We start from the raw sequence: 26,272 nt of genomic DNA on the forward strand, positions 1-26,272 counted from the left end.
GAAAAATAATTGCAGCAGCACCAGCAAATCTGGGGATTATCCCACAAATTGCACTGCAGAAACCCCTCTCCAGGCAAAAGGATTTGCAATAGAAAAAACAATCCGGTCTGTCAGCAACTTGTATGGATGGAACATGTCCTTTTATTGGAAAAAGCAGTGCACCACGTATCGGTCCACACTGGGACCTTTCTCAAGTGCACTGAGCCCCCCCTATTAATCTTAATCATTGCTAGCTGTAAATATTTTGGTGTTTGCCATGTTAGTCTGATCTATCTAATAACTGATGGACACCGTAATATTTCAGGATTGGAATGAGGTTTATTGTACTAACAGAAAATGTGCAATATGCATTACACCAAAATGTGACCGGTGCAAAAGTCTGGGCACCTCAACAGAACAGTGCCAGTAATATTTAGTAGCTCCTCCTCCTTTTACCTCTAGTCGCTTCCTGTAGCTCTTAATCAGTTCCTGGATCCTGGATGAAGGGATTTTGGACCATTCCTCTTTACAAAACAATTGGCGTTCAGTTCAGTTAGATGGTCACCGACCATGGACAGCCCGCTTCTAATCATCCCACAGATGTTCAATGATATTCAGGTCTGGGGACTGGGATGGCCATTCCAGAACATTGTAATTGTTCCTCTGCATGAATGCCTGAGTTGATTTGGAGCGGTGTTTTGGATCATTGTCTTGCTGAAATCTCCATCCCCGGCGTAACTTCAACTTCGTCACTGATTCTTGAACATTATTCTCAAGAATCTGCTGATACTGAGTGGAATCCATGCGACCCTCAACTTTACCCAGATTCCCAGTGCCGGCATTGGCCACACAGCCCCAAAGCATGATGGAACCTCCACCAAATCTTACAGTGGGTAGCATGTGTTTTTCTTGGAATGCTGTTTTTTTTGGACGCCATGCATAACGCCTTTTTGTATGACCAAACAACTCAATCTTTGTTTCATCAGTCCACAGGACCTTCTTCCACAATGAAGCTGGCTTGTCCAAATGTGCTTTTGCATACCTCAGGCGACTCTGTTTGTGATGTGCTTGCAGAAACGGCTTCTTTCTCATCACTCTCCCATACAGCTTCTCCTTGTGCAAAGTGCGCTGTATAGTTGACCGATGCACAGTGACACCATCTGCAGCAAGATGATGCTGCAGCTCTTTGGAGGTGTCTGTGGATTGTCCTTGACTGTTCTCACCATTCTTCTTCTCTGCCTTTCTGATATTTTTCTTGGCCTGCCACTTCTGGGCTTAACAAGAACTGTCCCTGTGCTCTTCCATTTCCTTACTATGTTCCTCACAGTGGAAACTGACAGGTTAAATCTCCGAGACAACTTTTTGTCTCCTTCCCCTGAACAACTATGTGGAACAATCTTTGTTTTCAGATCATTTGAGAGTTGTTTTGAGTAGCCCATGATGCCACTCTTCAGAGGAGATTCAAATAGGAGAACAACTTGCAATTGGCCACCTTAAATACCTTTTCTTATGATTGGATACACCTGGCTATGAAGTACAAAGCTCAGTGAGGTTATAAAACCAATGTTGTGCTTCAGTAAGTCAGTAAAAAGTAGTTAGGAGGATTCACATCAATAAAATGATAAGGGGACCAAAATTTTTGCACCGGTCACATTTTGGTGTAATGCATATTGCACATTTTCTGTTAGTACAATAAACCTCATTTCAGTCCTGAAATATTACTGTGTCCATCAGTTATTAGATATATCAGACTGACATGGCAAACACCAAAATATTTACTACTAGAAATGATTAAGATTAATAGGGGGACACAAACTTTTTCATAGGACTGTATGTATATATATCCTATTAATATTATAAATGTGAAAGTTTGTGGGTTTGTGAGTTTGTGTGTGTTTGGATGTTCGGATGTTTGTTCCTCAATCACGCAAAAACCGCTCCACCGATTTGGCTGAAATTTTCCACAAACATAGTTAATACACCCGATTGCGCAATAGGCTACTTTTCGTCACAATAGCGCACATACGTTTGTGCCAGGAACCCCACAAAACCCAAACTCACACCACCATCTCTGCAATCTCACACACTTTGGACCATAGCAAGCCACAAAATTCATATTGCCCTCTACAGCAGAGGTCAGCAACCCCACACAATCTCATATACATATACTTTACCACTTTGCCCCTCACCTTAACGATACTCCAGGAGGCGCTCTATAACGCTCCGGAGCAGCCATGTTTGCCGACCCCCACCGCTCTGACAATCCGCGACACCGCCCACCCATGTCAATACCCCTAGGCGGTCTAATAAATGCAAAAAAAAAAGTTTACAAAAAAGTAAAAAAAAAAATAAAAACAAATAAAAAGGATTAAAAATTCAAATCACCCCCCTTTCCCTAGAACACATATAAAAGTAGTTAAAAACTGTGAAACACATACATGTTAGGTATCCCCACGTCCGAAATCGTCCGCTCTACAAAGCTATACAAATATTTTTCCTGTTCGGTAAACGCCGTAGCGGGAAAAATGGTCAAAAGTGCCAAACCGCCGTTTTTTCACTGTTTTGATTCTGATAAAAATTTGAATAAAAAGTGATCAAAGCAATAACATTTCCCGAAAATGGTAGAACTACAAAGTACACCCGGCCCCGCAAAAAAAGACACCCTATACATCCCTGTACACGCATGTATAAAAAAGTTACGGCCGTCAGAATATGGCGACTTTTCAAAAAAAAATTTTTTAACATAGTTTTGGATTTTTTAAAGGGGTCAAAATGTAAATAAAACCATATAAATTTGGTATCCCCGGAATCGTAACGAAACACAGAATACAGGGGACAGGTCAATTTGGTTGCACAGTGAACGCCGTAAAACCAAAGCCCGTAAGAAAGTCGCAGAACTGCATTTTTTCTTCAAATCCACCCCATTCTGAATTTTTTCCCTGCTTCCCAGTACATTATATAGAATAAATAATGGCGGCATCATGAAGAAAAATTTGTCCCAGAAAATTAAGACCTCATATGGCTCTGGGAGCGGAGAAATAAAAAAGTTATGGGGTTTAGAAGGAGGGGAGTCAAAAACGAAAAACCAAAATCAAAAACTGCCATCGGCGGGAAAGGGTTAACTTCAAATACTTCTGTCCCAAAGTCACTATGTAACGTTTCTCACAACACCGTATATATAGCAGCGCAAATACAAATTACATCCTACACAAAAATCTCACGTATTCTCTGAATTACAGCAACAACAAGATACAAAGTTACATTTCATATCCCATACCTTATACACAGTACGAAAACCTTACCCGCGCCTGTATATACCCACTGCTACAATCACCGCAGACGAAGTCGCGGGTACCAGCTAGTATATTATAAATGTGAAAGTTTGTGAGTTTGTGTATTTCGATGTTTGTATGTTTGTTCCTCAATCACGGAAAAACCGCTCCACCGATTTGGCTCAAATTTTCCACAAACATAGCTAATACACAGGATTGCGCAGTAGGCTACTTTTCGTCACAATAACGCACATATGTTTTTCCCACGACCCACACAAACATTCAACTCACATCACCATCTCTACAAAATCACACACTTTGGCCCATAGCAAGCCCCAAAACTTCACATTCCCCTCTACAACCTAGCCCCTAACCACACACAATCACATTCACATATACTTCAGCACTTTCACACTCACCTTCACCATCCTGCAGGAGCCGACCTGTTTCAGTCTCCGGCCCAGCCATCTTTATCGACCCCCACCACTGGGAGGATCCGCTGCTCCGCCCCACAGACTACTCCACTCTCTTCTCACACTATCACGAAAATGGCGGCTGGCTGCATGGTTCCATACGCCGCTCATATGCCGGCCGCCACACATTGCCTCAGGCCGGCATAACATACAGCAGCAGAACCTGGCCGAACACGGCCAGCCACACGTAACCCCCGTACACTGCGGCTGGGAACACAGACGCCTCGGGTAACGCCACGCATGATTGCTGAAGCTGCAGCCGCGACACACAAAGCTCCCCGGCATCATCATGGTAAGTGCTGTGGGGACACTGATCGGCAGGTTTCTTAGCGGAGGCGGGGGGTTACAACATGTGGTATGTAATGGGGGGGATTGGGGGAAGTGGTAGTGTTTAGGGAGGGGTTCTGCTGGGGGGGGAAATGGTACCACAGGGCCGAGGGTGAGTAGAAGGGGGGCCAGATTGCACATGTAGAAGGGAGGGGAGGTGGTTACGGTCACTGGAGTCACGGGTGTCTGGTGCTGGTGGGAAGCGGGAGATGTAGGAGGTCACTGTAATCTCTATATGGGGGCAGGAGGCCGGGGGAGTGGGTGGTGGGTAAGGGCAGGGCCGGGGACGCAGGTAGCGGGAAAGAGGGGGGCCGAGGTGCAGCAGCAAGGAAAGGGACGTGGGGGGCCACGGGCCGCGCTGCAGGTGGTTCGCTCCAGGGTCAGGGGGGCTGCGAAGGAAGTCGTGGGTAGGAGGGGACAACAAACTGAGATGGGGGAACAAGAAATATAAGCAGTTCACCGCCACCGCCAACCCGTAGACGAAGTCGCGGGTAACTGCTATTTATACATAATACTAGAAATTAACAGAGTCTATAAAACTGTGATATGATCACCAATTCAATAGCAAACCCACCTATAGATACAAAACAATGCGACAGCAAAGTGGATAAAACGTAACTTGTACTAACTATAATAATACAATAAACATATATAAACCAAATAAAAACCTATTCAAAAGTCACCAGAAAGCCAAGTGCCTTCTGAAAGGGGCTCAGTCATTGGGGAAAGTCATTTTTAGCTAAGCAGATCCTTGCATAGCCTTTAGAAAGTCTATTCCACACCTACCTTTTGTATGTAAATTGCCTTAGTGGTTTTTGAATGAGCCCGCTTTTATTAATATGCTAATTAGCCTCCACCGTGCACCCCGGAAGTGTCTGTGAGCACCGTCTGCTATTCTCTATGTGTGTGAGAGCAGTACGGCTCTCTGATGATGGCGACTCATTTCCTGCTCTCACACACGTAGAGAATAGCAGGTGGTGATCACAGACACTTCCGGAGTGCACGGAGAAGGATCATTAGCATATGAATATAAATGGGATTATTCAAAAACTACTGAGGCGATTTACATACAAAAGCTAGGTGTGGAATAGCCTTTCTAAAGGCTATGCAAGGATGCAGAATTCCTTCTATGTTCTGTGTGGGTAAGAATTACAAATAACATTACAATTATTTACAAATGCAAATTCCCAGGATTTTCTATGTAGATTATGGTAAAATTAAATTTATTATTAATTTTAAATATTTAATAATAAGAAATATTTTTTTCCTTAAGTAATCCTTTTGTAAGGGAATTGATAGTTTTGCAATTCCCCGGTGCTGCTACTGAAACCAGGAAGAAGAAAAGACAAAGACAATGCACCCTAAACTTGACCAAGCCCCTGTCCCTACCTACTTGCCACACTGTCCTAATGACAGGAGCAACTTGGCGACAGTCCCTCCTCTGAATAAGTGTACACAGAGTCAGCAAGCCAAGGGTCAAAGCCAGAGAGACCAAGCAGCACAAAATCATAATCCAAAAGAGTAGTCACAAGGAGAACCAAAGCTAGTAAGGACAAAGTCACAGGACAGAGTCAAAATAGCTAGGGAGCCTGTATGGGCTGATACTTGTATATAGGGAGTCCAGGACCTGCCCCAAACTAGATTGGTAGACAGGCTGTCAATCACATAGGAAGGCTAAGATTAACTATTTGGTGAACAGAGGGTAACAAGGTGCAGGAGATGGGTGTGGTGGAAATTCAATTACAGAGGAGAGGTAATAGAGCAACAAAAAACTCTAAGTAAGTAATCAAACTGAAGACGCCTCCTGGGCTGCAGCATGTGAGCGGAGGGTGGCGCAGACACCGGAACAGACAGAGACATTACAGGGTTTTTTTTTTTTTTTCCTCTTCATATATATATATATATATATATATATATATATATATATATATATATATATATTTTTTTTTTTAAAATGTAGATTGTGAGCCCCACATAGAGCTCACAATGTACATTTTTTCCCTATCAGTATGTCTTTTTTTTGGAAAATGGGATGGAAATCCATGCAAACACGGGGAGAACATACAAACTCCTTGCAGATGGTTTTTTTTGCCCTTAGCGGGATTTGAACACCAGGACTCCAGCGTTGCAAGGCTGCAGTGCTAACCACTGAGCCACCGTGTGGCCCCCTCCTCTTATATTTTTTAATCAGAGACTCACATATTTCATCATAGAAGCCTGAATCTCTTTGTTCCTTAGACTGTATATAATGGGGTTTAGAAGGGGAGCTAGTACAATATAGACAAGGGAAATAAACGTATTAACATTAGAGATGAGCGAACAGTGTTCTATGGAACTCATGTTCGATCGGATATTAGGCTGTTCGGCATGTTCGAATCGAATCGAACACCGCGTGGTAAAGTGCGCCATTACTCGATTCCCCTCCCACCTTCCCTGGCGCCTTTTTTGCTCCAATAACAGCGCAGGGTAGGTGGGACAGGAACTACGACACCGGTGACGTTGAAAAAAGTAGGCAAAACCCATTGGCTGCCGAAAACATGTGACCTCTAATTTAAAAGAACAGCGCCGCCCAGGTTCGCGTCATTCTGAGCTTGCAATTCACCGGGGACGGAGGTTTCTGTCCAGTTAGCTAGGGGTTAGATTCTGGGTAGGCAGGGACAGGCTAGGATAGGAAGGAGAAGACAACCAACAGCTCTTGTAAGAGCTAAATTCCAGGGAGAAGCTTGTCAGTGTAACGTGGCACTGACGGGCTCAATCGCCGCAACCCAGCTTTCCCAGGATCCTGAATGGAACACACTGACAGTGTATTCCCGTATACCCCATATATACACCCCAAATCCCCGTTCCAACGGTGTGCCCCCCCACCTTCACCTCAGAAATACCCTGCAAGTCCCCTAGCAATAGAATTGGGGCTATATACACCCACAATTTTTGCTACTGGTATATAGTGCCATTGTCTGACTGGGAATTCAAAGAATATATGGGGGTTATGTGCACCCACAATTTTTACTACTGGTATACAGTGCCATTGTCTGACTGGGAATTCAAAGAATATATTGGGGTTATGTGCACCCACAATTTTTAATACTGGTATACAGTGCCATTGTCTGACTGGGAATTCAAAGAATATATGGGGGTTATGTGCACCCACAATTTTTACTACTGGTATACAGTGCCATTGTCTGACTGGGAATTCAAAGAATATATGGGGGTTATGTGCACCCACAATTTTTAATACTGGTATATAGTGCCATTGTCTGACTGGGAATTCAAAGAATATATGGGGGTTATGTGCACCCACAATTTTTAATACTGGTATACAGTGCCATTGTCTGACTGGGAATTCAAAGAATATATTGGGGTTATGTGCACCCACAATTTTTAATACTGGTATATAGTGCCATTGTCTGACTGGGAATTCAAAGAATATATGGGGGTTATGTGCACCCACAATTTTTAATACTGGTATACAGTGCCATTGTCTGACTGGGAATTCAAAGAATATATGGGGGTTATGTGCTCCCACAATTTTTAATACTGGTATACAGTGCCATTGTCTGACTGGGAATTCAAAGAATATATTGGGGTTATGTGCACCCACAATTTTTAATACTGGTATACAGTGCCATTGTCTCACTGGGAATTCAAAGAATATATGGGGGTTATGTGCACCCACAATTTTTAATACTGGTATATAGTGCCATTGTCTGACTGGGAATTCAAAGAATATATGGGGGTTATGTGCACCCACAATTTTTAATACTGGTATACAGTGCCATTGTCTGACTGGGAATTCAAAGAATATATTGGGGTTATGTGCACCCACAATTTTTAATACTGGTATACAGTGCCATTGTCTGACTGGGAATTCAAAGAATATATGGGGGTTATGTGCACCCACAATTTTTAATACTGGTATATAGTGCCATTGTCTGACTGGGAATTCAAAGAATATATGGGGGTTATGTGCTCCCACAATTTTTAATACTGGTATACAGTGCCATTGTCTGACTGGGAATTCAAAGAATATATGGGGGTTACGTGCACCCACAATTTTTGCTACTGCTATACAGTTCCATTGTCTGACTGGGAATTCAAAGAATATATGGGGGTTATGTGCACCCAAAATTTTTAATACTGGTATACAGTGCCATTGTCTGACTGGGAATTCAAAGAATATATGGGGGTTATGTGCACCCACAATTTTTACTACTGGTATATAGTGCCATTGTCTGACTGGGAATTCAAAGAATATATGGGGGTTATGTGCACCCACAATTTTTAATACTGGTATACAGTGCCATTGTCTGACTGGGAATTCAAAGAATATATGGGGGTTACGTGCACCCACAATTTTTGCTACTGCTATACAGTTCCATTGTCTCACTGGGAATTCAAAGAATATATGGGGGTTATGTGCACCCACAATTTTTAATACTGGTATACAGTGCCATTGTCTGACTGGGAATTCAAAGAATATATGGGGGTTATGTGCACCCACAATTTTTACTACTGGTATATAGTGCCATTGTCTGACTGGGAATTCAAAGAATATATGGGGGTTATGTGCACCCACAATTTTTAATACTGGTATATAGTGCCATTGTCTGACTGGGAATTCAAAGAATATATGGGGGTTATGTGCTCCCACAATTTTTAATACTGGTATACAGTGCCATTGTCTGACTGGGAATTCAAAGAATATATGGGGGTTACGTGCACCCACAATTTTTGCTACTGCTATACAGTTCCATTGTCTGACTGGGAATTCAAAGAATATATGGGGGTTATGTGCACCCAAAATTTTTAATACTGGTATACAGTGCCATTGTCTGACTGGGAATTCAAAGAATATATGGGGGTTATGTGCACCCACAATTTTTACTACTGGTATATAGTGCCATTGTCTGACTGGGAATTCAAAGAATATATGGGGGTTATGTGCACCCACAATTTTTACTACTGGTATACAGTGCCATTGTCTGACTGGGAATTCAAAGAATATATGGGGGTTATGTGCACCCACAATTTTTACTACTGGTATACAGTGCCATTGTCTGACTGGGAATTCAAAGAATATATGGGGGTTATGTGCACCCACAATTTTTACTACTGGTATACAGTGCCATTGTCTGACTGGGAATTCAAAGAATATATGGGGGTTATGTGCACCCACAATTTTTACTACTGGTATATAGTGCCATTGTCTGACTGGGAATTCAAAGAATATATGGGGGTTATGTGCACCCACAATTTTTACTACTGGTATACAGTGCCATTGTCTGACTGGGAATTCAAAGAATATATGGGGGTTACGTGCACCCACAATTTTTGCTACTGCTATACAGTTCCATTGTCTGACTGGGAATTCAAAGAATATATGGGGGTTATGTGCACCCACAATTTTTAATACTGGTATACAGTGCCATTGTCTGACTGGGAATTCAAAGAATATATGGGGGTTATGTGCACCCACAATTTTTACTACTGGTATATAGTGCCATTGTCTGACTGGGAATTCAAAGAATATATGGGGGTTATGTGCACCCACAATTTTTAATACTGGTATACAGTGCCATTGTCTGACTGGGAATTCAAAGAATATATGGGGGTTATGTGCACCCACAATTTTTAATACTGGTATACAGTGCCATTGTCTGACTGGGAATTCAAAGAATATATGGGGGTTACGTGCACCCACAATTTTTGCTACTGCTATACAGTTCCATTGTCTGACTGGGAATTCAAAGAATATATGGGGGTTATGTGCACCCACAATTTTTAATACTGGTATACAGTGCCATTGTCTGACTGGGAATTCAAAGAATATATGGGGGTTATGTGCACCCACAATTTTTACTACTGGTATACAGTGCCATTGTCTGACTGGGAATTCAAAGAATATATGGGGTTACGTGCACCCACAATTTTTGCTACTGGTATACAGTGCCATTGTCTCACTGGGAATTCCACAAATAATTTGGGGATTCATTCACCCTACATCTCAGGCTCTTGCCATATTCACCCAGGTTGTCAGTGCTGCACCAGCTCGTTCCCAGACAGCTCGGCCCGAAAAACACGTTACCTATATAGAGGATTTGGACAATGAAGACAACATGTTCTAAATCTAATGTCTGCACCTTCTCCAGAATTAAAATAAAGGCAGCGTTTAACTTTCAAATAGCACTGCACAAAGGAAGAGCTTATCAGCTTGTCTCATGACATGCTACTGAAAAGTTTCATTTGTGTATCTTAATGTAAATATAGTTGTATAAGCTTTTTGGGTTTTAGGCACTGCCAAGTTATTTATTACCACCCACTCCATTATAATGATGATGACGCCAAAGTCACTGTGGGTGTTCAGAGCTCACAGCTTTGGGTGACATTTGTCTTGCTCTCTGTCGGTACCAGCTGTCTTTTTGGATACCGTAAAGTTATGTTGACTTTATTAACAGCTATAGAAGCTTTAGCCAGGTTGTGACGGTGTGTAACCCTAACAACACTAAGTGGGATACACATTAATAGTCAGTCTATGTACGCTAAACGTATCACTGAAGTAATTTTTTTTCCCTCTCCCCTAATATAAGAAAGGAACAGACATTAGACCTAGACCGGGGTTCGAGGCTTGAAAAAATCCAGTATTATTTGTTCTTCATGATGTGAAATATGTGTTGAAAAGCAACCCAAGATGAAGTCAGCCATGTGTGCCAGTGTGTTACTTGGCATGCCTTTGCTGGCCCCAACTGTAAGGGTCACTCTCCATTTCCTCCATTTTCCACTCCCCTTCACACCATTTGTGGTGAAGCAATTGGATGCACTGAAGTGCACCCTCTAGCCTCGTGTGGGATAGGGACATCAGATGCCACTCCAACCCCCTCGTCTTCCTCCGCCAGCCAACGGTGCGAAGATGAGAGGAGTGTGCTCTGAATGTTTTCTGCCTAGCAGAGGCTAGTTCTCACTTACGAAAATGGCCCCACTTTGACCTGTATATCAGGCACAATGGTGTAGGTTTCAAAGAAACATGGCACCAACAAGTTGGAAAACGTGGGCCATGCGTGGACCGTGTTTGAGTCTGGCAAGCTCCAGATCTGCTACCAGGTTCCAGCCATTATCACAGGCGCAAAAATGCCAGGCCCCAGGTGTAGCAGGGAAAAAAAAATGCCATCTCAGCCAGGATGGCATCCCTGACCTCGGAGGCACTGTGCTGTCTGTCCCCCAAGCTGATCAGTTTCAGCACGGCCTGCTGACATCTCCCCATGCCAGTGTTACAGTGTTTTCCGCTAGTAGCTGGGGTGGAGGTTGCAGCTTCGTAGGGTTTCAGTCTACTCCTGCCATGAATTTTGGCCTGGGAGAGGAGATAGGCCACCCCAGTTTGCACCCGGGGAACAGACTCCACCACATTCACCCTGCCTGTCATTAAAGATAAGCACTGCAGCATCCCTGACCACAGGCGCTTGTCCATGTGTCGGTGGTCAAGTGGACCTTGCAGCAAAGCGCAGAGCTCTGGGCCCGACTGATGTTATGGGACACATGCAGGCGCAAGGCAGAGACAGCACACCAAGAGAAGTAGTAACGGCTAGGCCCAGCATAGGGAGGTGCCCCAGCTGCCATCTGCTGACGGAAGGCCTGGGTCTCCAGAAGCATAAACAAACACCAACATCTCCAGGGCCAGCAGTTTATCGATGAGGCTGTTACAGGCTTGGCCATGGGGGTGGGTTGTATTGTACTTCTGCCTGCAATGAAAAGCTTGGGAAATGTGGAGTGGCTGGGAAGAGGCGCATGATGGTGCAGGCCAAAAGGGCGCATGAGGGTGAACTCCCCAATGTGTCAGAGATAGGTGTGTAGGTGTCCTTGCATCATATACTTGCACCATATTTGGCTTTGGAAGTTAATTTTGTGCCAAAAAGTGGTTAAGACAGCGATCCCTCAGCTACTCCCGTTACACTGTCTAGTGAAATTACCATCTGTGGAAGTGGACCACCATTTCTAAGATCCCAAAGGAAGCAGGCAAGAGATGTGCAGTTCAGAAAAAAAGATGAGAAAATAAGTTTAGGCTGTAGAGCACAGAGGGATCGGAGAGGACAGAGCTGGTGTCGGCCAGGTATTCCCACAACATGCGCCTATACTTGTCCCTCCTGGTGACACTAGGCCCCTGAGTGGCAGTAATTTGTCCAGGGGGGCCATTAACGTGTTCCAGACCTAGGAATAAGTCTTCCAACAGGGTAGAGTTTTGCATGCCTTTGCTTCTACCCACTGTTTTTGCTGCTTAGCTTCCCTCCACATCTACTCTGCTTTCACCCCTAAACATCACCCCAGTTTATGCCTTTGCTTCTACCCAGGTTTTTTGTTGATTTAGCTTCCCTCTACATCTACACTGCTTTAGCCCCTAGACATCACCCCTGTCCATGTGGGGTCGGTGGCCTCGTCATCCACCAACTCCTCTTCCAATTGCGCACTGCCCCCTTACTGCAAACCGCACATGACCACAGCTTGCCTTGATGGCAACTGTGTCTCATGATCCCCACTTAGGTCCAGACAAGTCGGTGGCGGGTCCAAAACCCCAAAATTGGAAGGAAATGGCAGATGCTGCAGTATTTCTAACACCTGTTCCTGGTGCTCGGGCCTGGTCTGTGTTGTACCCTGCACCCTGCTTAACGCATCTGCCATATCCGAAGTTGTGCTGAGCGCATGCTAATGTTTCGTGTCCAGTGCAATGGATGGGATGGGATTTCACATAAGTCTGCCACCCATGGCCACTCATGGTTGAGCAACTGAGGGAGTTGACTTTGATGAACCCGAGGGTTTTGGAGTTGGAACTACATCAAAGGTCTGTGCTGCTCACACACTCTGCTCAACACATGATATGTTTAGTGCCAGCAGTGTGGAGACGTCGCACAACAGCCGTTGTTCCAGCAGGTACAGGCGTTGTAGGAGTGCATAGAGGCTAGCAGCGGCAACTATACACTTTAAAAACTATCCGCACAAGCACCACACTTTCACCAGTAGCTCAGGAACATTGGGGTACCTTTTTCAAAAGATTAGCAGCAATGAGTTAAAAACGTGGCCCAGGCATGGAATATGTTGCAGGCTGCCAAGCTACAGAGCCAATCCCAGGTTACGGCCATTATCACACATGACAACATGCCTGGGCCCAGGTGCAGTGGCAAAAACCACATTGCCGTCTCATCGAGGATGGCATGACTCACTTTGTAGGCAGTGTGCTGTCTGGCCCCCAAGCTGATGAGCTTCAGCACGGCCCGCTGACGTCTCCCCACACCAGTGTTGCAGCGTTTCCAGCTCGTAGCTGGGGTCAATTTAACAGCGGAGGAGGGTGGTGTTTCAGCCCTCCTCCCAGGAATGTTGTGTGGGGAGACAAGTCAGGCCACCACATTTTGCGACCCGGTCCACGCCTCAACTACATTCAACCACTGTGCCCAAATTGAAAGTTAGCGTCCCTGTCCGCATGCACTTGTCCATTCGTAACTGGTCACATGGAACTTTAGGGCTAAGCGCTGAATTTAGGGACCGCCTCATGTTTGGGGGAAAGTGCTGGTGTGGACGGCACAGTGCGGTGGCGCAGTAGACACTCTGCCCAAAAAGGGCAGAGTGTCCCCCAGCCGGGATTCCAACATCTCCTGGGCCAGATTTCTTGAGATGAGGCCGTTGAAGCCTTGGGCATGTGGGTGGGTTGCGCTGTACTTTAGCATGAAATGAAAGGCTTGGGAGATGGGGAGTTGCTGGGAAGAGGCGCATGATGGCGCGGGCAAAAGGAGAAATGGCAGGAAAAGGTGAGGATAAGGGTGAACTCCCCAAAGTGTCAGAGGCAGATGTGGAGGTGTCCTGGCTCCTGGTCTGGACTGCAGCGCCAGCCCTGTCAACAGTGGAAGAGGCAGTGGCCGCCAGGCCAAACGACGATTATCCTGCGCTTGCTCTCACCCACTGAGCCCAGGGGCAGCGGGGATAAACAAATTGCCATCTCATCCAGGATGGCATCCCTGACCTCAGAGGCAATGTGCTGTCCGTCTCCCAAGCTGATGAGCTTCAGCCCAGCCTGCTGACGTCTCCCCACACCAGTGTTGCAGCGTTTTCAGCTCGTAGCTGGGGTCAATCTAACAGCGGAGGAGGAGGAGGGTGGTGTTTCAGCCCTCCTCCCAGGAATGTTTTGTGGGGAAACAAGTCAGGAAAATTCTTGAAACGGGAGAGTTTTGCATCTTTGCCCTTGCTGCCTATGGACATCCCTTTGCCTCTAGCCACCATTTTCCCTGCTTTGCTTGCCTCCACATCCACACTGCTTTTGCCCCTAGACATCACCCCAGTCCATGCCTTAGCTTGTACCCCCAGTTTTTCCTGCTTAGCTTGCCTCCACATCCACACTGCTTTTGCCCCTAGACATCACCCCAGTCCATGCCTTAGCTTGTACCCCCAGTTTTTCCTGCTTAGCTTGCCTCCACATCCACACTGCTTTTGCCCCTAGACATCATCCCTATCCATGCCTCTTCCCCTAGCCATAACTCTGCCACCCCTGGAAACTCATGGTGCAGAAACTTTGGTTGCTGACTTTGAGGAACCCTTGGGTTTTGTAGATGGAACTCCATCAAAGGTCTGTGCAGCTCACACACCCTGCTCAAGATATGGTATTGTAGGGTTTCAGCGTGTGTGAATGACGGACAACAGCCTGTGTTTGGACAGATGTAGGCCTTGCTAGAGTGTTTTTAGGCTAGCAGCGACTCCTGTGCACTTGCAAAAGTGGGCGCACAAGCGCCACATTTTCAACAGTAGCTTCGGTACATTTGGGTATGTTTTTAAAAAACTTTGCACCACTAGGTTAGACGTGGGCCAAACATGGAACGTGTTGGAGGCTGGCAAGCTCCAGAGCCGCTACCAGGTTCCAGCCATTATCACAGGCGTAAAAATGCCAGGCCCCAGGTGTAGCAGGGGAAAAAAAATGCCATCTCAGCCAGGATGGCATCCCTGACCTCGGAGGCACTGTGCTGTCTGTCCCCCAAGCTGATGAGCTTCAGCACCGCCTGCTGACGTCTCCCCACACCAGTGTTTTAGCGTTTGCCGCTAGTAGCTGTGGTGGAGGTTGCAGCGTCGTAGGGTTTCAGTCTACTCCTGCCATGAATTTTGGCCTGGGAGAGGAGATAGGCCACCCCAGTTTGCACCCGGGGAACAGACTCCACCACATTCACCCTGCCTGTCATTAAAGATAAGCACTGCAGCATCCCTGACCACAGGCGCTTGTCCAAGTGTCGGTGGTCAAGTGGACCTTGCAGCAAAGCGCGGAACTAAGGGCCCACCTGATGTTGAGTGACACGTGCTGGTGCAAGGCGGGGACGCCACACCGGGAGAAGTTGAGACGGCTAGGGACGGCATAGTGAGGTGCCACAGTTGCCATCAGGTCCGGGAAGGCGGGAGTTTCAACAAGCCGGAACGCCAACCTCTCCTGGGCCAGCAGTTTAGCGATGTTGGCGTTCTAGGCTTGCGTGGGTGGGTGGTTAGCGGTGTATTTCTGCCGGCGCTCCAATGTCTGAGAGATGGTGGGTTGTTGTAAAGAAGCGCCTGATGGTGCCTTTGATGGTGCAGGAGAAGGAGATAAGACAGAAACAGGGGAGGATGAGGGAGAAGTCAACAAAGTGGCGGAGGCAGATGAAGTGATGTCCTGGCTCGTCCTCTGGAGTGCATCGCCAGCACTGTGAGCAGAGGCAGTGGCATGAACGGCGGGCGACGTTTGTCCTGCCGTTGCTGCCTGCCACTGATTCCATTGCTTGGATTCCAAATGACGGTGCATTGAAGTGGTGGACAGGTTGCTCTTCTCAGGGCCCCTACTCGATTTCGAGAGGCAAATTGTGTAGACGACACTATATCTGTCCTCGGCGCATTCCTTGAAAAAACTCTACACCTTCAAGAAACGTGCCCTCGATGGGGGAGTTTTTCTGGGCTGGGTACAAAAGGGAACATCTTCGGACATTCCGGGTCTGGCCTGGCTTCGGCAAAGCAGCTGACCTCTGCCTCTGGACATGTCTCTGCCTCTAGCTACCCTTTTTGGTGCTGCACCTGCCTCAACATCCACACTACTTTCCCAGCTTGACATCTGCCTTGTCCAGGTGGGGTCGGTGTCCTCGTCGTCCACCACCTCCTCTTCCATCTCCTGTCTTGCCTCCTCCTCCTGCACAATGCGCATGTCAACTGGCTGCCCTGACAGCAACTGCGTCTCATCGTCGTCGATGAGGGTGGGTTGCTGGTCATCCGCCACCAAATCGACCGGAGATGGAATGGAGGAGACTCTAGTGTTTGAGCATCTGGACACAGATACTCGTCTGTTAGGTCCGTGGAATCGCGAAATGGAGGGGCAGGTTGCGGTACAGTCAAAGGAAGGGAGAACAGCTCTGGGGAGCAGGGACAGTTGGGGTTATTGTTCTGGGAAGATTGGGAATTTTGGGTGGAAGGAGGACAAGACTGTTGGGTAAGAGGAGGTAGAGGCTGACTGGCTGGTGGACAATGTGCTTTAAGCGTTATCCGACAGCCATTGCAAGACCTGTTCCTGGTTCTCGGGCCTACTAATCTTTGTACCATTCAGCCTAGTTAATGTGGAACTTTTGTGCAAAGCGCAGAACTTAGGGCCCGCCTGATGTTAAGGGACACACGCTGGTACAAGGCTCAACTCACCCTAAGTGCCAAAAACACTGCTGGTGCAAGGCTCTACTCATGCCAAGGGCCTCAATCTCTGCTGGTAGCTCAGCTTAAGGTCATGTAACTTTGTTTGGAAGGGCTCATGTTAAGGGCTAGAAAAGTGAATTTTGGAAGGTCTTACCACATCACACACACACACACACACACACACACACTCACACTCAAAATGACAGTTAAGGGTGAGGGCTTTTGGAATTCCCATTGCCTATTCCATTTGTGGTTGTCATGGGGAACGTGATTTAAAGGGGTGGTTGTTACTGTTTGTTGAGCTTAAATTGGGGTTTGTGTCCATCCATTTGGGGAGTAAAGAAGGTTTCCAGGTATTTTCCCACTTTGATAGAGGTTTTTTTGAATGTGGAAAGTGTGTAGTTGTTAGGCAGTGATGTTGGGGTAATAGAGGGTCTTTGGTGTGTTAGATGCCCCCAGACATGCTTCCCCTGCTGTCCCAGTGTCATTCCAGAGGTTTTGGCATCATTTCCTGGGGTGTCATAGTGGACTTGGTGACCCTCCAGACACGGATTTGGGTTTCCCCCTTAACGAGTATCTGTTCCCCATAGACTATAATGGGGTTCGAAACCCGTTCGAACACACGAACATTGAGCGGCTGTTCGAATCGAATTTCGAACCTCGAACATTTTAGTGTTCGCTCATCTCTAATTAACATTGAATAAATGTCCTCGGTCAGGGATAGTATAGACTACAAACATGGAGAAATAATAGATACAAACCACCACCAAGTGAGAGCTGCAGGTGAAAAAAGTTTTTTGTCGGCCTGATGTGGTGGAAATTCCAAAAATGGTGTGAAAAATAAAGGCATAGGATACCATTATACATATGAAATTTATGGAAATGGCTGGAACCGAGAGGAGAGTCATGTTAATGCTCATAGCGGTTGTGTCCGAGCAAGAGAGTTGTATTATAGGAGCAAAGTCACATAAGAAATAGTTAAGATTTGGAGCACAGTATTGTAATTCAGCTAACAATGAAAATGATATGAATACAATTATAAAGCTGAGGACCCAGGACGTCAAGATCAGGCTGTATCTAAGCTTCACACTCATTATAGAGATATAACGTAGAGGTTTACAGATGGCCAAGTACCGGTCATAGGACATGACCGAGAGCAAATAACATTCTGTGCAGTTAACCCCCCCATACATCTGAAACTGAGCTAAGCAATCAACATAAGGTATAGTGCTCCCTTCCAGGGCCAGCGTCAGCGCACGGCATAGTCGAGAAAGTGCCGGGGCCCACAGAGCCTCTGCGGGCCCCCGGCACTTGCCCGCCCCAGCACTTGCCTGTCCCGATTTCAGCTCATCGGCGTCCGACGATGAATACATAGACGATTAAAGCAGGAGCTGTGAGCGCAGCTCCTGCTTTAAAGCCGCGGCCCGGCTTGCGTGTGTAGGCACAATGACGTCATCACATTGCGCCTACACACGCAAACCGGGCCGCGGCTTTAAAGCAGGAGCTGCGCTCACAGCTCCTGCTTTAATCGCCTATATGAATGGAGTGAGAGCAGAGAGAGGAGCGTCGGGGGAACGATGGAAGGTGAGTGTAAGTGTTTGTTTTGTATTATATTAAGGTGGAACATAATGAAGGGGGCCCATGAAACTGGGGGGCAAATGAAGGGGAGGGAACGGCATGACACTGGGGAAGATGAAGGGGGTGGGGAGAGAACGGCATGACACTGGGGACAAAGATGGAGGGGGCCCAATGAAACTGGGGGGGCAAATGAAGGGGAGGGGTGGAACGGCATGATACTGGGGAAGGTGAAGGGGGTGGGGAGAGAACAGCATGAAACTGGGGCCAGAGATGGAGGGGGCCCAATGAAACTGGGGGGCAAATGAAGGGGAGGGGCGGAACGGCATTACACTGGGGCAGATGGGGGTGGAACAGCATGACACTGGGGCAGAGATGGGGGACATGAAACTGTGGGCAGATGAAGGGGGAGAACGTGATGAAACTGGGGACAGAGGTGGAGGGGGGGAAATGAAACTTGGGGCAGAGGAAGGGTGTATATGAAACTGGGGGAGAGATGGAGGGGGAGCATATAATTTACGGGTGACTGTAGGAGGATTATACTGTGTGGGAGCACATGATAAATGAATGAGTGGGCGGAGTCAACATAAAAGTGGGTGGAGCCAAATTTACCACGGCGCGCAGAGCGCGCCGCACATTTTCCCCCTCTTACTATTCTTTAAAAGTTGGGAGGTATGGCATTGGTGACGCCACACTCCTGCGTGACATCACTTGCTTCATCTGCAATGCACAGTGTCTCGACTCCCCCGCCTCCTTTACAAGGGGGCCCACTGAGGCTCTGTCGCCCAAGGGCCCATAAAAACCTGGAGCCGGCCCTGCTCCCTTCCCTTATGATAACCTCCAAAAACTTTGGAACAACACTTGTTACAAGGAATATGTCTGACAGAGCCAAATGTCCAAGGAAGAAATACATCGGAGACTGGAGACGTGGGCTTGTGAACACCAGTGAAATGATCAAGAGGTTTTCACATATAGTTATGAAATAAATCATGAGAATAACAGAGAAGAAAGTCAACTTGTAATCGTTCAGCTCGGGGAATCCCAATATAAAGAACTCAGTGAGTGTGGTAGAGTTCACATCACCCACCTTCATCCCTAGATGTTATATGAAGGAGTCTTGTAAAGCGTTACCAAGAGGACACATGGATGAACGTGACTTATGATAAATCAAAATGTTTGTTTTGGTACCGTGTTAGCCAGTGGTTATAAAATATAAAAAACCAAAAAAACTTTGCAAGTCTTCAGTAGGTGATACATTTTTTAATGGCCAACTCATAATGATGACAGAATATGACGTTTCGAAGCTTCCTCTGAGCTTCTTCAAGAAGCTCAGAGGAAGCTTCGAAACGTCATAGTCTGTTATCATTATGAGTTGGCCATTAAAAAATGTATCACCTACTGAAGACTTGCAAAGTTTTTTTGTTTTTTATGATAAATCAGTCTTAGATGGATTGAGAATTTTATTAGTTTTTAAAAGATTTTTTTGCTTTTGTCTTCAGGTAATGTCAGTCTTACTTCTAATCCCAGAGCACTTCAGAGACAGATTTGTATCGAGGGTTAATGTTTCTGAGAATATTTTCTGCACAAAGACATGAACTGGTTTCTCCTGAAAATAAAAATCATTTAGAATTTCCCGCCCTGTATATATGTAAGCCTGAACTCCCTGCAGAATTAGAGATAAGAGATCATTAAACTGGAGAAACTTTGTTGCAGAAGACATCGACAATTAGAGAAGAAAACTAACAAGTCTCCGGGGATGTCTGGAGTTATTGAGTAGAACATAAGATAAAATCCAATTAATATCTACAAGGATTATGTATCGGTAGTTTGAAGCTAAATACAAATTAATGGGATGAAATTTGGACATCAGACCTTAGAGCTTAATTTACAGGTTTTGTTTATTACAGTGCTCACCGGGAGCCAGGCGATGTCACATTCCCTTTACTCAATCATGTTAATGCTAAATTAAGATACAGAGCTTAAAAATTAAGAGACTCCTTAAATCACATAGAAAATCTTGAGAAATGAGAGAAGAAATTGAAAATCTTTACAGATATAAATCATGTAATTCATTCAAAATGACATAAAATAAGGCTTATATACAGTGGGGGATAAAGTATTTAGTCAGTCACCAATTGTACAAGTTCTGCCACTTATAAAGATGAGGTCGGGCTGTAAGTGACACCATAGGTGACCTCAACTATGAGAGACCAAATGTGAAAACAAATCCAGAAAATCACCTTGTCAGATTTGGGAAGAATTTATTTGCAAATTATGATGGGAAATAAGTATTTGGTCATCTACAAACAAGAAGATTTCTGGCTCTCACAGACCTGTAACTTCATCTTTAAGAGGCTCCTCTGTCCTACACATTACCTGTAGTAATAGATCCTTTGTATATAAGACACCTGTCCGCAACCTCAGTCACACTCCAAACTCCACAATGGTGAAGACTAGAGATGAGCAAACAGTAAAATATTTGAGATTCGATATTCGTTTCGAATAGCCCCTCAATATTTGACAATTCAAACAAATATTGAACCCCATTATAGTCTATGGGGAAAAAATGCCTTTTTTCAGAGGAAGCCACAGTTCGACTCAGGATAGTCACCAAGTCCACTTTCACACCCCAGGAAATGATGCCAACACCCTGGAATGCCACTGGGACAACAGGGGGAGCATGTCTGGGGGCATCTAACAAGCCCAAGTCACTGTATTACGTCAGGATCCCTGTCAGCTTGCGATAAGCGTGAGCTGACTTTTTCCCATAGGAATGCATTGACCAGCGTTGAATCAATGCTGGTTCTGCTGGAGGAGGCTGAGTCTAAGATGGGTCCATCTAAGATGCATCTTTGGTGTAGCAGAGCTCAGGGCACGGCCAGCGCCTTGAATGGCCTGATATTCGATTGAATATCAATTCGATCGAACGCCTTTCGCTCATCTCTATTGAAGACCAAAGAGCTGTTGAAGGTACTAGAAACAAAATGGTAGCCATGCATTAGGCTGGGAAGACGGAATCTGCAATAGGCAGCAGCTTGGTGTGAATAAATCAACTGTGGGAGCATTAACTAGAAAATGGAAGACCTACAAGACCACTGATAATCTCCCTCGATCTGAGGCTCCACGTAAGATCTTACCCCGTGAGGTCAAAATGATCATGAGAACAGTGAGAAAAAATCCCAGAACCACGCGGGGGGACCTAGTGAATGAACTGCAGAGAGCTGGACCAACGTAACAAAGCCTACCATCAGTAACACACTACGCCGCCAGGGACTCAGATCCTGCAGTGCCAGACGTGTCTCCCTGCTTAAGCCAGTACATGTTCAGATCTGTCTGAACTTTGCTAAAGAACATTTGGATTATCTAGAAGAGTATTGGGAGAATGTCACATGGTCTGATGAAACCAAAGTAGAACTGTTTGGTAGAAACACAACTCGCCATGTTTGGAGGAGAAAGAATACTGAGTTGCATCCAAAGAACACCATACCTACTGTAAAGCATGGGGGTGGAAACATCATGCTTTGGGGCTGTTTCTCTGCAAAGGGACTAGGACGACTGATCCATGTACATGAAAGAATGAATGGGGCCATGTATCGTGAGATTTTGAGTGCAAACCTCCTTCCATCAGCAAGGGCATTGAAGATGAAACGTGGCTGGGTCCTTGAGCATGACAATGATCCAAAGCACACCGCCAGGGCAACAAAGGAGTGGCTTTGTAAGAAGCATTTCAAGGTCCTGGAGTGGCTTAGCCAGTCTCCAGATCTCAACCCTATAGAAAACCTTTGGAGGGAGTTGAAAGTCTGTGTTGCCCAGTGACAGTCTCAAAAGATCACTGCTCTAGAGGAGATCTGCATGGAGGAATGGGCCAACATACCAACAACAGTGTGTGCCAACCTTGTGAAGACTTACAGAAAACGTCTGACCTCTGTCATTGCCAACAAAGGAGATAGAACAGGGGATTGAGATGAAATTTTGTTATTGCCAAAATACTTATATTCCACCATAATTTACAAATAAATCTTTCCAGATAAGACAATGTGATTTTCTGGATTTGTTTTTCATTCTTTCTCTCACAGTTGAGGTCTACCTATGATGTCACTTACAGACCGACCTCATCTTTGTAAGTGGGAGAACTTGCACAATTGTTGACTGACTAAATACTTTTTCCCCCCACTGTATCTGTAGTTTAGCAGCAAATATAATACTTGAAGAAGACTTTTCTCCACCTCCACCAATTGTATTTTATTACTGACTTCTGACCTTTGGCTTCCCTTGTTACTACTCTTTTGGATTTTGGTTTGGTATTGTTTGTCTCTCTGGTTTTGACCTCGGCTTGCTAATGCTCTGTTGTTTTGTCTTGTCCTGTTCTGTCTAACACTTATCCAGAAAAGGTATTTTCATCTAGTTGCCCTCTACCGCCTAGGGTAGTTGAGGCAAGTAGGCAGGGACAGGGGCTGGGTCAAATTTAGACCTCAGTGTCTCTGCCATTTTCTGCTTTCAGAATCAGCCACTGGGAAATTGTAATTCCATAACACAATAGCCAGCCCAAAAATACCTTCTGCCATTAGCATGGGTTATGTTCAGGAACTTGCAATCTAGACAGAAGCTTTGGCAGGCCTGGTAGCTGACTTGGTTAACCAGGTTCATACCCTTACCCGGAACCAAGGGGAGGCTGCTACATCACCCAATGCTGCGCTTTCTACTACCAGGGTTAGAAAATGTTGAGATATTCCAGGAGTCATGTCATTTATATTTTTGAGTTAACCCTCATGGATCTCAGTCCCAGATGGTAGGGATGCTTATTTCTCTTTTGCAGAGCAATCCATAGGCTTGGTGTTAGGATGGGGTCCCGCAGGTTTTCCTTCTGGCACACAACGCTACCTGCGGGTCAGTCCAAGTCTTGCCCTCGGCATCGTACGTTGAGGTGTGTGGAGTCTAAGTCCAACTTTCTCCCTACTGAGCATGCCCAGACCTCCTGGAGGCGCTCAGAGGCTAAGTCCCATTCTTCCCCCGCTGAGCATGCTCAGACTTTTTGGAGGCGCTCAGAGGCTAAGTCCCATTCTTACCCTACTGAGCATGCTCGGACATTTTGAAACCGCTCGGAGGTTAAGTCCCATTTTGCCCATACTGAGCATGTGCGGTGAGGGGGACTTGCCTTTTTATAGTGTTTACCCCCACATAGACCTTATGAATGTGGTATTGAACTCCTTCCTGATTCCAAATACCCCAGTGGAAGGTTCTTCAATCTCTAAGCTCCTGAACATGAGGCTATGTTGGAGTATATCCATGACAGTCTTTTGAAAATGCTTATCTGGCCAACTAATTCTCCCATGGGAGCTGGTTTCTTTTTGTTAATAGAAAAGATGGGGGTTTGTGGCCGTGCATCGATTACCGTGAACAAAATAAGATTACTGTCACATACCAGTACCCTTTTGCACTCATTCCTGGTCTCTTCAATCAGATAGTGGGTGCCCGCTGGTTTTCCAAGATTGATCTCCAGAGAGCCTACAATCCGGATCCAGATCACGGAGGGAGATGAGTGAAACACTGCACTTTACACCCTGGAGGGTCACTTTGAGGATCTGGTTATGCCCTTTGGGTTGTGTAATGCACCAGCAGTTTTCCAGCATTTTAACAATGATGTATTTAGAGACTTGCTGGGTCGTTCTCTGGATATCTATATATCTATATCCTGGTTTTCTCTCCTGAATGTGCTACACATGTTGAACATGTTAGGAATGTTTTGCTGCTGTTATGCCAAAGTAATCTTTTTGCCAAACTGTCAAGAGTCACTTTCCTGGGTTATGTAATTACCCCCGAATCTACTCAAAGTCATGGCTATAAAAATAATGGGAAGGCCCTTCTAGTCTTAAGGCATTGCAACGCTTCCTGGGCTTTTCCCATTGTTATTGAAAATCTATCCAAAACTTCTCTATCGTAGCTAAGCCATTGACAGATCTCACTAAGAAGGGTGCCGATTTGACCAACTGGACACTTGAGGCAATTGAGCAACTTAAGACATGTTTTGTTGATGCTCCTGTCTTTGTGCCACCAGACTTGGATCAACCATTTGTTGTGGAGGTTGATGCTTCAGAAGTTGGGGTTGGATCAGTTTCAACTCAGGGCCCAGAGACCCTCACACATTTGCAACCTGTGGCATTTGTCTTGAGGAGGTTCTCCCCCTCAGAGCACAGTTATGATGTGGGTAATCGCAAACTCTTAGCTATTAAATACGCAATCGAAGAACGGAGACACTTCCACAAGGTGGCTAAGCATAAAATCACAGTAATTTCCGATCATAGCAGTGATGCTCCAGGAAACATCCTGTCTTCTGGGGTGGTAGTTGCCACTATAATTTTGACACGTCTGTGGTTAATTCACAAGAGCTTACTCTGAGAAATACCGCCACTGGGAAATTATTTTTACCCCAACCTTCATCTCCGTGTATTAGAGGAAATTAACTGCTCCACTTTAGAAGGACATCCTGGTGTCGCTGGTACCAAATATTTGCTCTCTCGCTCACATTGGTGGCTGAGTTGGCCCCGAGATGTTCATGTGAGGTATGTGCTAGGAAGAAGGTGCCTAAAAGGGTACCAGAGGGCTTTCTTCATCCTCTTCCTATACCTAATAAATTGAGGTCTCATGTTTTGATGGACTTCATTACAGATATGCCTGTTTCTCAAGGAAAAATGGTGGTATGGGTGGTGGTGGATAGGTTCTTTAAGCTTCCTAGTGCTCGTCACTTACCCTCCCTATTTATTAAGCATATAGTTGGTTTGCAAGGGGTACCATAAAATATTGTGTCTGATCAGAGAGTACAATTTGCTTCCAGGTTTTGGAGGGAATTTTGTGGTCATTTGGGGATCTCTTTGTCTTTTTCTTCTGTATTCTATCTGGAGACCAATGCTTAGACGGTCAGAGTCTCAACCAGTCTCTTAAACAATACCTGAGGTGTTTTGTGTCTAATGCCCTAGGACAGTGGAGGAAGTCTGTTCCATTGGCGGAGTTTGCGATTAATAACAGAAGGACTTCCACCATTAAGATATCTGCATTTTGCTGTAACTATGGTTTTAACCCTAGATACTCTTCTTTTTGTGGCACTGGATCTATAAACCCTACCACTGAACAGATTTATTGACGACTATGCACAGTATGGGCCCAGGCTCTGTAGAACCTGGTAAAACAGCAGCTACAGCAAAAGCTACTGATGACAAGGAAACTCAATATCCACAGTAGCAAATCCACAATTCTATAATGCCTCACAGCAGAGTGGATAAAACTTAACTTTTAATTATATTACTGAGAATAACACCATGTGAACAAAATAATTAATAAAAACACTATCAAAAACAACTATTTGGTTACGCATCACAGGCAAACAGCTGAGGAAATCATTCATGAACTCAGGAAAAATGTAGCAAGTTCAAAACACTAAGAGGTGTTAATGTGATATGATAATGGATACAAGCCCAGACAGATATATCCACAGTCCAGGCATAACAAGTTACACAGACATCCCGCACCTCATGTATAGATACAAGGACCAACATGGAGACCAAACAAACAATGATAATAAAGATTTGATCTCACCAGTCCCCGACTTCTAATATGATATTTTCAAAATGAACACATGACCATTGACAGATCTATTCTAGAATTTTCTTTATTTAGCGTTACAAACACTTCAACAACCTTTTTTTTTTTTTAAATAAAAAGTTCCTCATATGTTCAGTGAATTAGTGAATTACAGTAAAAAAAATTGAAATGTTAATCACAGATCTTTTCATTGCTCGAAATATAATATATAGCAGGACAAGGACCCCAAACATACAGAGAATCAAATTAAGAACTACCCGCAGTTATAGTTGAGCGATCGGGATTGGGAGAAATCGGATCCCGATCTGCAATCAAGCAAATTTCATGTTTGGGATTGGCTGGAAAATGATCAGAAATCAGATTTTAAAATTTCAAGATCGGCTCAACCCC

At 45.2% G+C, this 26,272-nt stretch overlaps 1 pseudogene; it reads right to left on the reverse strand.

Moving 5' to 3' along the window:
* Positions 1-5,576: 5,576 nt before the first annotated feature.
* Positions 5,577-19,379, reverse strand: LOC142202252 (olfactory receptor 11A1-like; annotated as a pseudogene).
* Between the last annotated feature and the right edge of the window lie 6,893 nt (positions 19,380-26,272).

This window comes from Leptodactylus fuscus, chromosome 5 (assembly GCF_031893055.1).
Source record: "Leptodactylus fuscus isolate aLepFus1 chromosome 5, aLepFus1.hap2, whole genome shotgun sequence".
In the NCBI taxonomy this organism is placed as follows: Eukaryota; Metazoa; Chordata; class Amphibia; order Anura; family Leptodactylidae; genus Leptodactylus; species Leptodactylus fuscus.